Here is a 16,364-nt window from a genome sequence, read left to right as displayed (position 1 = left end):
CGTCGGTTCACGCTGTATATAATCCTCCAACATCATCAATGAAAGATTTACTGATTCGATCATTTTTTTTAAGATCACTGATTCGATCAATTCGTTCTTTCACAATTCCATTCCACTTGATTTACAAACCAAACACGCCGAGCTGCGTCGGGTAGAGCCGACAGAGGCGCAAAAGGAGACCGCTCTAGTCATTGTGGGGCCATGCCAAGAGCCGCGACGTGGCACATAGCGCAACCCAATAATTGCTACACCACGGTTAAATTGTGCATCCCGGTGTCATGATCAGTCCTGCGGTACGAACGACGCTGTTTCAGCTCGGCTCTACGAGGAGGAGATGGCCGCGGTAGACGACATCATCGGCTCCAGTGCGGGGAGGTGGTCCCTCCACGGCAGGACGGCGCTCGTCACCGGCGGCACCCGCGGCATCGGGTACGTACGCACCCCTCCGCGCCCCTTTCTTTTCAGATCTCGTCCCGGCTTCAGATGGTTTTCTGCGCTTGATGTACAGGCGCTCGGTGGTGGAGGAGCTGGCGGCGCTCGGGGCCGCCGTGCACACGTGCTCCCGGAAGGAAGCCGAGCTCGGCGAGCGCTTGAAGGAGTGGGAGGCCAGGGGATTCCGCGTCACGGGCTCCGTCTGCGACGTCTCCGTGCGCGACCAGCGCGAGCTCCTGCTCCACGACGTCGCCGGCCGCTTCGCCGGCAAGCTGGACATCCTCGTACGTGAAGCACCCCATATCTTCTCCCCAGTCCCCACGCCTTTGTCGATCTGTTGCTAACCCCTGGAGTATGTAGTTATCTTTCCTAGTTTCGTCACAAACTTTGCATGTTTTGATTCCTGTATATGTCGGCATAGTATATCTCTTTGGAAATACTGCGTGTAGTGTCCTGTGGATCTGAGTAAATGTGAGAAAAGATAAGTGCTGAATACTGTCTCTGTAGCCGTATGCCTGTGACTCGTGGCGTGTCATCATGTTATTATTTTGGCTTCAGAAAACAAAGCTCTTCTTGGTTTGTCGTCATGAATGACCAGTAATTTAAAATGAAACTGCAACTGTTTGGTCGTTTTCAAGCAGAACTTCAGATGGTTTTGCTTCAGTAATGTGTTTTCCTTTGAACATTTGTGCTGCTACATGTTGTAGCAGAACCGAATTGCAGTTCCTTTTTACTAGTGGTTTCTGCCTCGCCTTGGTGATTACACTTGGACAAACATTTTTTTTTAGAAAAGGAGGATGACCCCCGGCCTCTGCATCTGGACGATGCATACGGCCATTTTATTAATTATTCTCACAAGACCTTATAAAGTAATACCACAGTAAGACTAAAGCCGCCGTCTAAGCAACAAAATGTCGCTACACCTATCCAGTTGATGAAGGAGCGCAGATAGCCTAGGCCTAATACCAAACAGATATCGCGGCCAAACCTAAAATCTAAGACCTGAGGACCCATCCAGGACGCCTGCCGGGCATGGGTCTCGCCGGTCCGGCGTGCTCTCAGAGGCCGCCGCCGCCAACTGCCACCGCTCCATCTTCAGAATTGTACTGATGCATCAATCTTACTCGGTCTAACTATCGTCGACGCCACCACGGCGCCCAACGGCACCTCCTCCCTGCGCGCAAACAGTTATGCACGCCGCGGTCGCCACTGATACACCTCAGCACCATGCTGCCAAGTATCACCAGCCGACACAGCTTGAAGTCTTTGGAAGATCTGTCGTGCGTAGCACCTGCCGACCAGGCATGACAAAGCGTAGCACCTGTCGGTCAGGCATGACTTAACATCTCCACCGAAGCTCCGTGCAAGACGAAGCCGCTCCACCTCCTGCCTCTGACTTCCAGCGCTGCTCCACAGACGATGCTCCCCAAGAGAGAAACGACACCGCAGTGCCGCCATCGTCCGATCTGGAACACCAGATCCTAGGGTTTCTCCCAGAGCAGCACGAGTGGGTCGACAGTGGTTACACGACGATGCCTTCATCAAGGTAACGGCGTAGAACGCCGCCATCGCCTGCCAACGGCTCGATTTTCACCGGCAACCATGTCTCCCCAACTCGCAGCCGGGACTAGATGATGGATCTCGAGATCCGATCACCAAGCCTCTGGCCGGCCATCTCTGACGACGAAGATGACCACCTCCATTGGCCAGCGAGACGACGTGAGATGAAGTAGGGTGCTGCCAGCGTGTGTCCTGGCCAGCACCACCGGCGCTCGGCCCGTCCCGGACCACGCCTCATGGCTGAGGGCAACGGCAATCGCTACCACGATGAGGACGCAGACCGGAAGCTCAGATCCAACCCACCCGCGCGCCGCCACATGGCCACCACCAAGCGCCGTTCAGGGGCAGCCCCGCCGCCGTGAGGGACGCCGCCCCACGGGCAGCAGGCGCCAGCTACCTGCCGCCGCGAGATCGCCACCGGCCACCGCAAGATCTGCGCGAGAACGACGAGGACGCCCCGCCGCCACCTTCCCTGGGGACCACGCGGGCTTCGCCGGTGTCCCCTCCGACGGCGGCGAAGCGAGGAGGGGCGGCGCTGTGCGGAGGGGTCGAAGAGAGCAGTCGCTGCGCCGCCGCTGCCGAAGTGGCGGCCGGAGGCGGCCGCGCGCGAGACCTTGGCCGTTAATATTTGGATAAGCTCTTGTGTCTACACTTGGACAAACATACTACCACAGTTTGCAAGTTTCATTCCATGACGTTTATTAGTACTCCCTTTGTCCTAAACATACCACAATTCGTGCTTAGATACATCTGTATCTAGACTAGATAAATCTAAGATATGTAATTTGGGACAGAGGTAATATTTCAAATACATCTTACTCTCCCAATTTGGTTATGCAGATAAACAACGTGGGCACAAACCATAGAAAACCAACCACTGAATACTCGGCAGATGAATATTCGTTCATAATGGCCACTAATCTTGAATCTGCATATCATCTATGCCAACTTGCACACCCTCTTCTCAAAGCATCCGGGGTGGCCAGCATTGTCTTCATATCATCAGTCTCTGGAGTGGTAGCCATATCTAGTGGCTCCATTTATGCCATGACAAAAGGTAACTGTTGCTCTGCTATGCAGCATATGTGAACAAGATAACATGTAGATCATCGATCAATGATCGTTCTTGTGGCGGCCGCTTTTCAGGTGCGATGAATCAGTTGGCCAAGAACCTAGCGTGTGAGTGGGCGAAAGACAACATAAGAATCAACTCTGTTGCTCCATGGTACATCAAGACTTCACTCGTGGAAGAGGTAAGGCCTATACTTTATGAGTTTTCATCAGAAGTATCTTTTTGTTTAGTTGTTCATCAGAAGTAACTTTCCTTTTACTTCTCTTGCTCAGAAGTTATTTGTGTTGGCCATCTTGTTAGTATGTCGAAACTGATTGTTCCATCCACTGTTCTCATTCCTGATTCTTAAATATCGTATAAACACACATACAAGTCTAATTAAGGGCTATATATCTAAATACCATTTTTCATGGCTTGCCGCCTTGCACCTTACTACAACCTTTGTACACTAATATAGGACTAGTGGCCTATTCCTGGTTATGGTTAATGTTTGATTTGCTATTTTATTAGTAGTAATCTGGTAGGATGAACTGGTGCTTGTAGCTCGTGTGATGGTTTCCCTTAATGGAAATCGGAGGAGGAAACTCTTCTTTGATAAAAAAAACTAATATAGAACGTTTTTGCAGTTCAATTTGAACGGCAAAAACGTCTTACATTAGTTTACAGAGGAGGTACATTAGAACTTCGAAGCACCAAGGAAATAAAAAAATGTAATGCTTCGCCTGTCCCGTTCAATCCTGCAGGATTTGGCGAAAGAAGATTTCGTGGATAGCATCGCCCGTCGAACTCCGATGAGGCGTGTGGGAGAACCTGAAGAAGTATCATCACTGGTGGCGTTTCTCTGTATGCCCGGTTCATCTTATATCACTGGCCAGACGATCTCGGTTGATGGCGGCATGACTATAAATGGCATGTACCCGACTGAGAACTAGCAGAAGGGGTGAAGCTGCACGGTGGTTCTGAGCAAATCGTGATACGTGGATCATCCGTGTCCGTGTGTATAACCTGTATGGGAAGGTTATCTTGACGTACAATCTGTATGTGTATGTTTTTCCACTTTAGCTAAATGCAAGTCGTCTGAATGTTTATTTTGGGTTGGCTGATTTTGAAAGAACACTACGCGCAGACCCGAGGCCGTAGATAGTGGCGCCGGGGCGAGCATAGCGAGGGCCGAGAACGCCCGCAAGAATCCCCCATTGGGAATGCTTCGGTGATCCCACACCTCCATCTCAAGTGTACGCGGTGGTACATCTGGGCATGTCCGCCTACCCAACACGAGCTGTTTACTACGCAACCTTAGAGTTTCCTAAACCTTGAGAATTTACTACATTTGGATATGAAGCTCTTGCAAAACCCTTAGAGTTTCCTGTGAAGCGAGTTTTGGGTACATTCAGTAAGTTTTTGATTTGGCACTTAAAAATAATTACTATGAAATGCAATGCTCATGCTCACAAACATAATTATTTTAATACATTACCACTAAGTAGGGCTATTACAGAGAGGTTGTAATGAAAGGTGCCAGCGTGTGTGGAGGGGGGTAGGGGTGGGTGGCGATGCTTCAATCCAATATTCAAGAATTGGGAATCTTCTATATCTAAATAGCTAACCCTTATTATTTTTTCTCTCGACATGCAATCATGTCACCTCAACATGCAATCATGCATAGGAAAAAACCAACCTCAACAAGCAAACATGCATGATAATATTTATTATATTATGATGTTTATATTCAATAGATATACAATAATAGAATACTATTAATCATGTGCAATTTTATTTTTAGCTACCTCAAATTTATGAATTTAAATATTCATGTTCCATATAATTAAATCTCATTGAAGTATGTTATAAAATGTTCCCGCAACAACGTGCGGGGTACCATATAGTGAGAACGTGCACCCTCGACTCGTTTAAGTTGTAAGTGCATCTAGTGCCACCCCTAGTTGGTTTTGAAGTATTGACGACAAACCTAGTTGAGGGACTAATGTGTTTGTGAGAATTGCAGGATAACACAGGTAGAAGTCCCTCATGATTCGGTTTTACTACCAGAGATGACCCCTAAAAATGTATGAAGACATTGAAGTCAAAGGTGGTATATGAAGATATTCACATTAAAGACTATGACAAGAGAAGACACGATATGAAGCCTATGGAGCTCGAAGACTTAGATCTTTCGTAGGTCTTTTTCTTTTGTGTTGAGTCATAGGAACCACCGTACTGTTAAGTGGGATCCAAGAGAAGACAAAGAGAAGAGAAGACACAATATGAAGCCTATGAAGCTCGAAGACTTAGATCTTTCGTAGGTCTTTTTCTTTTGTGTTGAGTCATAGGAACCACCGTACTGTTAAGTGGGGTCCAAGAAAACCAGTCAGAATGACTGAAGTGATGCCTAAACCAAAAACCTATGTCTTCGAGTGAAGACTATGAGAGCGAATCTTTTCCAGAGTCGGACAAGTCAGCTTTGCTTGTAGCCCAAGTAAAGTTGCCGTGTGAGTTTGAAATCTGACCGTTGCAACACGTGTCAGTTCCTTAGTGACCCAGGGTCATTTCGGACAAATCAGGTCGGGTTGCCAAGTGGCTATAAATAGCCCACCCCCTACAACCATAAATGGTTGGCTGCTCAGATTGAAAGTACGGCTTTTGTCGTTTGAGAGCAACCCACCTCGAAGCCTTTGAGAGAGAATTCCTTGCGAGGATAAAGCCCTAACCACCCAGAGCCAGAGAGAATTGGGCATCACTTAAGTCTTCTTGTCTGTGTGATCTGAAGACTTATTACACTTGAGGACTGTGCATCCTCCAGCCGGTTAGGCGTCGCGTTCTGAGCATCCAAGAGACATTGTGGATTGCCGGTGAACGAAGTCTGTGAAGGTTTGGGAGTCTACCTTGAAGACTTACCAGAGTGATTGGGCGAGGTCTATGTGACCTTAGCTCAAGGAGAATACGGTGAGGACTGGGTGTCCTGAGCTGCGTGTTCAGGACTGGGTGTCCGGGACTGTGTGTCCTAAGGTTTAAATACCTAGCCGCTCCAACCAGACGTACAGTTGTCACAGCAACTGGAACTGGTTCAACAAATCATTGTCTTCAACGAGTCACTGGTTTCATTTCACTTCACTTTACTTACTATTCCTCCTTGTGAAGTCATTGTATGTTTGCTCTATCATTTGTCTTCACTGAGTGACTGCGTGTTCTGTTTGGCTTCACAATATCTTCCTACCTGATCCTTACTACCTAGCTGCTATTAGTCTTTGTGCTTTCACTTCATTGAATACTTGACTATGTTTTGCCTAGTGTAGTCTACCTTCCGCTGCATGGTAATAGGTTTAATTTTATCGTTTGTCTTCAAAACTCCCATGTTCTAAAGACTTTCATAAAAATCGCCTATTCACCCCCCCTCTAGTCGATATAACGCACTTTCAATTGGTATCAGAGCAAGGTGCTCCCTTATTCTGTGTGATTCAGTTTAACCACCTGGAGTTTTAGCTATGTCGACTGCAGGGATAATTAAAGTCTCCGATGCGTGCCCCGTCTTCGATGGAACTGAATATCCCTACTGGAAGAATAAGATGTGCATGCATCTTGAAGCCATTGACGTCGACCTATGGTATGTCGTCGAGAACGGCGTTCTCAAGGCTGGAGAAGGTGTCACTGCTGCTGATGTCAAGAAATTCGTTCAACTGGACTCTACTGCCAAGAATATCATCTGTGGTCATCTGACCAAAGGACAGTATGGCCGTGTGAGTGCTTTGAAGACATCCAAGCTGGTCTGGGACTGGCTCTCCAAGGTCAATGAAGGCATCTCAACCCAAAGAGATCAGAGAATCAGTGTCCTTCGCAACCTCTTCAATCACTTCAAGAGAAATGACAATGAGAATGTCCAGCACACATTTGATCGACTCACTGACATCACAAATGAGCTTCGAGCCCTCGGCGCCACTGAAATTACCAAACACGAAGTCGTCAAGACGCTACTGAGATCACTTGATAGTTCGTTTGACATCCTGGCCCTGATGATTCAAGAACGTCCTGATTTCAAGACACTTGATCCGTTTGACATACTTGAGAGGCTCAACACACATGAGTTTCAGCTTTCAGAGAAAAGAGATATCTACGGTCCAAACTATGGGCGAACTCGTGCCTTGAAGGCAAAAACTGTCTCCTCATCTGAAGAAGAATCAGACAGCAGTTCTGATGATCCTGAAGACATTGGAAGGGAACTTGCTATGCTTGTCAAGAAGTTCCAAAAATTCACCAAGAAGAAAGGCTTCAGAAAGTCTTCCCGATCAAGTTCAAGGAATGATGAAGCTCCTGCTCATGACTACAAGAGGAAAACATGTCACAAGTGCAAGAAACTTGGCCACTTCATCTCTGAGTGTCCACAGTGGGACAATGAGAACAAAAAGAAGAAGAAGAGCAAGGAATATGACTCTGACGACAAGAAAAAGAAGAAGAAATACTCAAAGTCTTCTTCCAACTCTTCCTCAAAGTCTTCATCACACAAGAAGAGCTCATCTGGCAAGGCACGTGCGTTTGTTGGTAAGGAAATGGATTCAGAGGAGGAGTCTGCTTCTGAGGAGGCGGAGGTGGAGTCTGAGGAGGAATCCGACTCAGGCGTCGCAAGTCTGGCTACAGCATACGTTGCCAAGTCCATCTTCAACACTGAAAACAATGACTTCATCACCGACACCGATGCAAATGACAAGGACTACTCCGCTTCTACCTACTGCTTCATGGCACGGGTGCCAAGGTAAACACACGCACTACTCACTATCAAACATCTAGTGACGATGTCTCTGATTGTGGTTCAAAACCTAGCTACAAAACACTTGCTAAAATTGCAACTGAACAACAGAAAGCTGTGGAACATATTCAAAAACTGTTAGACAGAAGCGATGATCTGTTAGGTGCTGAAATGACTCGATCTGAATCCTTAATTGAAGACATAAAAAATCTTCGCGTTAAGTATCAGGAACTTGAAAGTCGTCATGAAACTCTCTCAACAACTCATGAAAAGCTTTCCTATGATTATCTTCAAAGGAAGCAGGATCTTGAGAAATTGAGAGCGGTTCATGAAGATCTTCAAACGGAAAACGAGTCACTTCGCGCCAAACAGATCAGTCCCGCTCAGGAAGGATTTGAACCACCATGTCTTAAATGCCTTGAGCGTGATAATGCTACTTCGGTTGCTGAATGTTCTACTGCTACTGCTGTTGCAATATCTTCAACTGTTGATATGGTAACTAACCCCTCTGCTGAGGATACCACCGCTATTACTGATGAGAATGCTAGGTTGAAGACATTGCTTGAAACAGGGATGTACAAAAGTCTTAAAGGGCATTAGACGCTATGCGATGTCCTGAAAAAGCAGATTCTGAACCGAAACCCTAGGAAAGAGGGTGTAGGGTTCGTAAGGAAAATGAATGCAGATGGCTCTTACTGGAAACCTGAGCAGTACCCCAAAACCATGTGGGTTACTGCAAAGGAACCTTCAGCAGATCCATCCAATCTATCTAGTTTCACTTGTGCTAACCCTATTATCATTGATGAATCCTTTGATGGAAACTATATACTGTTTAAGAATCAGAATGGTGAAGTATTTGCCAGGTACATTGGTACTAACTGCAGGAATGGACCGCCTATGAAGAAGATCTGGGTTCCGAAAAGGTGTCTGGAGAGTCTTCCTGTGAATGTCATCATGACACCTCACGTGAAGAAGACAAACCTCAGACCAAAGGCTTCATATGGTCCAAAGGCTTCATACAGACAGAGGACTCACCTGAGTCGCACTAACGCAAATGTTTTGCAGGGAAATCACACTCAGGCATATGAATATGAGAGCGGTTCATCAAACCGCCATGTTCATAAGACTAAGAACTATTCTGCTTATTCTTATGAGTACTATTGTCCGCCTGCAAGACTGTTTGCTAAGGCTTCAAAGCCAAAATTCTCAGATGCTGCACTTAGACTTATTGCTTCTAAGCCACCCTTGAAGATGTGGGTGGTTAAGAAGGCTTAACTCTCTTTTGCAGGGAAAGGTCTCCAGCAGAAAACCAAAATCGTCTGACGCTATTGCTGGGGACCTTAAACATCTTGTAGGGCGCAAGATCAAATGCCCAAATGGTCTTACTATGTACTTCGTACCTGAATCGCTTGCTACTCTCCCTATTAGTCCTAACCTGGATCTAAGTTTTCATAATCCACTGGTCCGTCAAATGTTTTTGCTTCACAATGCTCTTGGTGAAGCCTATCCCCCTAACTGCACTGTAGGGTACGACACCAGCGTCTTCAGAATGGATTATTGACAGTGGGTGTACAAATCACATGACTGGCAAAAGAAGTCTTCTTATGGACTCAACCTTACGTCCATCCGACAAGAGCCACATCACATTTGCTGACACTGGTAAAAGTAAGGTATTGGGTCTAGGTAGAGTTGCAATCTCAAGGGATCAACACATGGATAAAGTCATGCTTGTTGAATCCCTTGGCTTCAACTTAATGTCTGTCTCAATGCTTTGCGATTTGAACATGATCGTAATGTTTGGAAAATATCGTTGCCTTGTACTAATGGAATCTGACAAGTCTCTAGTGTTTGAAGGGTATCGAAAAGATGATTTGTACGTGGTAGATTTCTCAGCAGGGTCACAGCTTGCAGTATGTCTTCTAGCAAAGGCTTCAGAATGCTGGCTCTAGCATCGGAGGCTTGGACATGCTGGCATGAGGAACCTCCACACCCTTGCGAAGAAGAAGCATGTCATAGGCATCGAGGGCGTCAAGTTCAAGAAAGACCACTTATGCGGTGTCTGTGAAGCAGGGAAGATGACGAGGGCCAAACATCCCTCAAAGACAATCATGACCACTACTCGACCCTTCGAACTGCTTCACATGGATCTTTTCGGTCCTACTCATTAGTCAACTCTAACTACTACTGCTTGCCTCTATGGCTTCGTTATTGTTGATGATTATTCTAGATATACTTGGGTGCACATAATCCTTTACAAGACTGAAGTGCAGGATGTCTTCAGACGCTTCGCCAATCGAGCTATGAACAATTTTGGCGCAAAGATAAAGCACATCAGAAGTGATAATGGCACTGAATTCAAGAACACTGGCCTTGATACATATCTTGATACCTTGGGCATCACACATGAATTCTCAGCCCCGTACACGCCACAGCAGAATGGCGTCGTCGAACGCAAGAACAGAACACTAATTGAGATGGCCAGAACGATGCTAGATGAATACAAAACCCTAAGAAAATTCTGGCCTGAAGCCATTGATACTGCATGCCATACAATCAATCGTGTTTATCTTCACAAGCTACTGAACAAGACATCTTATGAGCTCCTTACTGGCAAGAAGCCAAATGTCAGTTACTTCAGAGTATTTGGCGCAAGGTGCTGGATCAAGGACCCACATCACACCTCAAAATTTGCACCAAAAGCACATGAGGGTTTTATGCTCGGATATGGAAAGGATTCGCACTCCTACAGAGTCTTCAATCTCTTTCATTACAAAGTGGTTGAAACAGTGGATGTGCGGTTCGATGAGACCAACGGTTCACAAAGAGAGCAGCTGCCAAATGTGCTAGATGAAGTTCCATCCAGTGAATCAATCAAGCTAATGGGAACTGGAGAAATTATACCTTCTGAAGCTCATCCTGAAGAAGAACTTATCATTTCAGCACCTGATCAACATGAAGACAATGCTCAGCCTGAAGACATTCCTTCCAACAACGATAATGAACAACAAGAGCAAAGTCTTCGCCCTGTACATCCTCGTGTTGCCAATGAAGTGCAGATTGAAAGAATAATTGATAGCATCAATGCACCTGGTCCACTCACTCGTTCAAGGGCAACTCAGCTAGCAAATTTCTGTGGGCACTTCGCATTCGTCTCAATAGCAGAATCCAAGAAAGTTGAAGAAGCCTTCATGGAACCTGAATGGATTCAAGCTATGCAAGAAGAGCTTCAACAGTTTGAGTTGAATAATGTATGGGAACTGGTTAAGCGTCCTGATCCACGGAAGCACAATATAATAGGCACCAAATGGATATACCGCAACAAGCAAGATGGGCATGGTCAAGTTGTCAGAAACAAAGCTCGTCTCGTTGCTCAAGGATATACTCAAGTGGAAGGCATTGACTTCGATGAAACATTTGCTCCTGTGGCTAGACTTGAAGCCATACGCATACTGCTGGCCTATGCAAATCATCATAACATACTTCTATATCAAATGGATGTGAAGAGTGCCTTTCTCAATGGCAAGATTGAAGAAGAAGTGTAAGTTGCACAACCACCTGGCTTTGAAAATCCAAAACATCCTGACATGGTATACAAGCTCAACAAGGCACTGTATGGCCTCAAATAAGCCCCTCGGGCCTGGTATGACACACTCAAATACTTCCTGAAGAGTAAAGGCTTCATACCTGGTTCCCTAGATCCCACTCTTTTCACGAAGACATATGATGGTGAACTGTTTGTGTGCCAAATATATGTGGATGACATTATCTTCGGCTGCACCAATCAGAAGTACAGTGAAGAGTTTGGATATATGATGCAAGAGCAATATCGGATGTCCATGATGGGGGAGCTGAAGTTCTTCCTTGGTCTTCAAATACGACAACAACGCAATGGCATCTTCATATCTCAAGAGAAGTATCTCAAAGATTGCCTGAAGAAGTTCGGTATGCAAGACTGCAAAGGCTTCACAACACCAATGCCAGCCAAACATCATCTGGGTCCTGACGACAATGGTAAAGAGTTCGATCAAAAGGTATACTGCTCCATGATTGGTTCTTCACTTTATCTATGTGCATCTAGGCCAGATATTATGCTTAGTGTTTGCATGTGTGCTCGATTTCAAGCGGCACCAAAAGAGTCGCATCACTTAGCTGTGAAGCGAATTCTTCGATATTTGGCTCACACCCCAACTCTAGAATTATGGTATCCAAAGGGCTCAGAGTTTGATCTGGTTGGATTCTCGGATGTTGATTATGCTGGTGACAAATTGATCGCAAGTCTACATCAGGCACATGTCACTTTCTGGGACGATCACTTGTATGTTGGTCTTCAAAGAAGCAGAACTGTGTATCTCTCTCCACTGCTGAATCTGAATACATTGCTGCTGGATCTTGTTGCGCTCAGCTTCTGTGGATGAAGCAAACACTTAAGGACTATGACATTCATCTGAAGCAAGTGCCACTTTACTGCGACAACGAAAGCGCCATCAAGATTGCTAACAACCCAGTTCAACACTCGAAGACAAAGCACATTGAAATTCGTCATCACTTTCTCAGAGATCATGTTGTGAAGGAAGACATTGATATCATACACGTCAACACTGAAGAGCAATTGGCAGATATCTTCACCAAGCCCTTGGATGAAAAGAGGTTTTGCAAGTTACGGTGTGAGCTAAATATCCTGGAATCCTCAAATGTCCTATGATCAGGCACACATCCTAACCCTTATGCATATTGATGACTTAGATGTGCAACACACGAAGTGAAGTATATCTTCAATCAATGAAGACATACATTCTAAGTGTGAATATATTAATGTGGAATTCGACTTCGGAGCGCCACGATAATTGTGCGCCGTGTCTGGGTCTAATACTTCCTATACGGTGGGTAACGCCACCACCAAACGTTTTATTTTGAAGTGTTTCACTCATGGCGTTATCTTGCAATGTCTTCACATTTGGTTTGGCTTCGATCTCAACATATTTTCATGATTATCTTCACTATGTTGATTATATATATATATATATATATATATGCTAGGGTACTGTCCTCTACAGCATTCACTTATAGCTATGTCTTCATGTTGAATCTTTTGAACTAAGTGAATGTGATCGGACCCTAACCTCTCTATGCTTTCTATCTCAAACTCTATCTCTCAAAGTTATATGCATTCTATTAAAACTGTCGAATGTCTTCTCTGCGTCCTTGTCAGCAGAAGATACAGAGACAATCATTAAGTCCGTTTTCAATGCTCATTCCTCCACATGAATTCCGGAGAAGTAGGAACGACCACCCGACAATCCAGGCGTGCGTGGGACGTGGAACAAACCCCAAAATTCCGCATAATGGCCACGTGTTCCCCAAATGCGAATCGCCAGGGGCACCTGTGTAATAGCACAGTGCCGCCCCTGTGCCTATAAATACACACTCACAGCGGTCATTATCTCTTCTTCCACCCTCGCACGAACCCTAGCGCCACCGCTAGCTCTCGACGACGCCGGCGACGAAGCGCTTCGCTGCCGCAACCTCTCCGACGCCGTCTTCACACCGACCGCGGACATCGTCCTCTCCGCCGTCGCCGTAGGTGTCCTCCGTCGCCAAGTTAGGGCACGGAAGATCGAACTGCTCGGCCTCATCTCCCACTTCGTCTAGCAGTTCTCAATATGGTAAATAAAACTCCCTTTTTTTACAGCACCGTTGATCCTATTGATCTGTCACTTTCTACCACAAGCAGTTTCTGTTCACACAAGCTAGATCTCTCTCATACTGCATCTCATAAACATGCCTAGTATATTCACTTGTGCTTCACAAAGTAGTTAGATTCCTCACTTGTACTGATCTGTGGATTCGTACAAATCTGGAACCAACTTCTTATCTATGAGTGAATGTCTTCGCACGATGAGGTCAATGTCTTCTAAACTGATTTATCTTCAAAATCTTCTGAGAATGCATATGACCTCTTCCCCTTCCCTCGCACCTTATTGCTGTCACAGGTACATATCCGTGGGAGAATCCTTTGGTTCTCATAGTCTGCATTCATTTGCAGAATTCTTACAGCATCACATAAATTCTCCCGAAGCCAGTTCCTGTTGGTCCAGCAAACGAAAACCTTTAAAGCCTTTGAACGTCTTGAAGCCTTTCAAGTTAAAGTTTATGGCTTCAGAGAAAGCAGCAAGGAAGGGTGGCAGAAAGCATCGTGGTGAGACCTCCAGAGATCTGCCAGATGAACTCTCAGAAATGTACAAGACAGATCCTGAAGAGGATTACGGTCAGCGCAAGACCCGAATCCAATGGATTCGAAGATATTGGGCAGAACAATGGTTCAAATACAAATTTGTGACCCAGGAGTATGCTGAGAAAAACGCTATCAAGAGACCGTGAGGAGACATCCTATTCAAGAATCTTCTACCCAGGTCCAGAGATGAAGCCATTGCTCAAGGCTTCTATCCATGCATGGTCCATGGACCATAGCCTGCTGATGCACACTCGTCGTCACTGCTATGGTGTCGTGATGATAATCTGTTCAAGCGCAACTTCCAGTTTGCTCAGAACTCAGCGAAGCAGAACAAGAAAACTTTTGGGTTATACTTCAACCCTGGCCCCTCATCTCCAAGGGCAGATGGCACACGACATGCAGAACCCAATGTCATCGGTCCTTTCGCCAACCTTGAAGGCCTCATCAGCTACATCTTGATTCAAGGGACTACAGTGAATGAGCCTGCAGCTGACACTGAGTCTGATGACGCGCCTGCAGTGCCGAAGCCAAAGCAGTTGAAGAAGCCAAAAGCTTCAAAGCCGGCCCCTTCACCAAAAATATCAAAGGCGAAGCCATTGGCGACTGCACCTCCTGAAGACAGTGTGCAGTCTGAAGACTTATCACGCGTCTCAAGGCCCCAGAAGGCCAAGATGCCTCTGTCTCACACTAGCAAAGAGCTAACAGCTGCTGCCATTCTGCGCAACGACGACATTGATCTGTCAAGTGATGAAGATCTTGCAGATGACGCTCTTGAGCAACTCATCAAGAGCAAAGAAGAAGCAGAAATCTTCAATGATCTGCCTCTCTTTGATGTCACCATCATCCACAACTTCATTGACGAGTGGTTTGACACGCCAAACATCAGCTTTGAAGATCTGCAGCTACCCATTGGCCTCAGTGTCGCCTTCCAAGGTGCCATTGCTTCAGAACTTGCTATTGCCCAGCGCATTGTTGAGCTGAAGCAGAAGATTGACTATGAAAAGGCTCAGTTCAAGAAGCATATGGCCAAGCTCAGCGTGCAAGAAGTGAAGAACTTCAAGACAATGATGCACGAGCTCAAGGAAGCCTTTGTGAAGAAGCGTGCAGAAGCTCAGGGTTCGCGTGAGCGCATGAAGACTCTGTTTGACAGATGTGTGCAAGCCTATAATGAGGCTGAGAAGCGCAAGGCACTTGGGCGTCCTGGCATCGACCCCAGGATGGCCGCAAAGAAGAAGAAGAAGCCTGCTACGGCTGAAACTGATGCACCAAGGTAAGAAGCAGTTCTGATTGTCTTCCCAACAAGAATGACTGGCTCGAAGCCAAAGAGCCGGTCAATAGCTTCAGAGCTCAAGAAGACAAGAACTGCTGAGGCTGAAGCCAGGAAGAGGAAACACTCTGAAGACTCTCCTATTGCCCCCACCAAGAAAAAGCGAAAGACCAAGAAAGCTCTGGCTGCTCCCACAGAGCCCTTGATAGTTAAACCAATTTCTATGGTTCATCCTGACGCAGAACGTCAACTGACAGTTCATGAGCCTGCTTCCACAGAGGCTCCTGAAGCTGAAGACATTCCAGTAGCTGATCCCATCACTGCTGAAGACATTGGTCATCATGACAATGTAGAAGATGATGCAGTCCTTCCTTAGTTAGAAAACAGCAAACTCATCAGCATTGGTCGTCCACTGACGCCAATTGCACAGGATGCCTCATGGGCGGATCGCCCACAAGAGGAAGAAGACTATGAGGCCCAGCCCACTCCAACTCCACAGGCGTCGTCTGCGTTCCGCAGGCTTCGCAAAGGTCCAAGGCCTCAAGTCTCTGCTGAAGACATTCCGGCTGCATCAGCCGCAGAAGAAGAAGTACCACAAGATCCCACTCCCCTGCTCCACCAAGAAGCAGTTCTCCAGGAGAACGTGCCTGTGACCGACCCTCCAGCTAGTCAAGTGGAGGATGAAAATCTTGAGGCTGCCACAACCAACAACGAAGCTAATGTGAAGCCCTCCCCAGCAAAAGCTTCATAAGACAGCGAAGCCACTGATCTCGCCACTTCTGTTCCTGAGTCTGCTGCCGGTCCCCAATTCAACTATCATGTTGAGCACAGGCCTCAGGTCCAGAAGCCAATCCCAAGACTGCCAAGGTTTCCAGGTCCTGCATCAGCACCTGGCTCCTTCAACATCAATGGCTTCAGGGCAGACAACACGTTCTTCAATAGCTCCAGGAACCCCTACTCAAGGGAAAGGATATCATCTGATCGGTTCTGGAGCTATCCTCAGCGAAGCTATTACTCTTGCATTATTTACAACCAAGGTCGCATCTTCCCACACAAGCGCCTT

The 16,364-nt window shown here is 46.4% G+C and overlaps 1 pseudogene; it reads left to right on the top strand.

Moving 5' to 3' along the window:
- The first annotated feature begins 201 nt into the window (after positions 1–201).
- Positions 202–4,152, top strand: LOC125552161 (annotated as a pseudogene).
- Positions 4,153–16,364: the final 12,212 nt, after the last annotated feature.

The sequence above is a fragment of the Triticum urartu genome, chromosome 4, assembly GCF_003073215.2.
Source record: "Triticum urartu cultivar G1812 chromosome 4, Tu2.1, whole genome shotgun sequence".
Classification (NCBI taxonomy): Eukaryota; Viridiplantae; Streptophyta; class Magnoliopsida; order Poales; family Poaceae; genus Triticum; species Triticum urartu.
The sequence above is the reverse complement of the archived record's forward strand: the minus strand, read 5'-3'. Positions and strand labels throughout refer to the sequence as shown.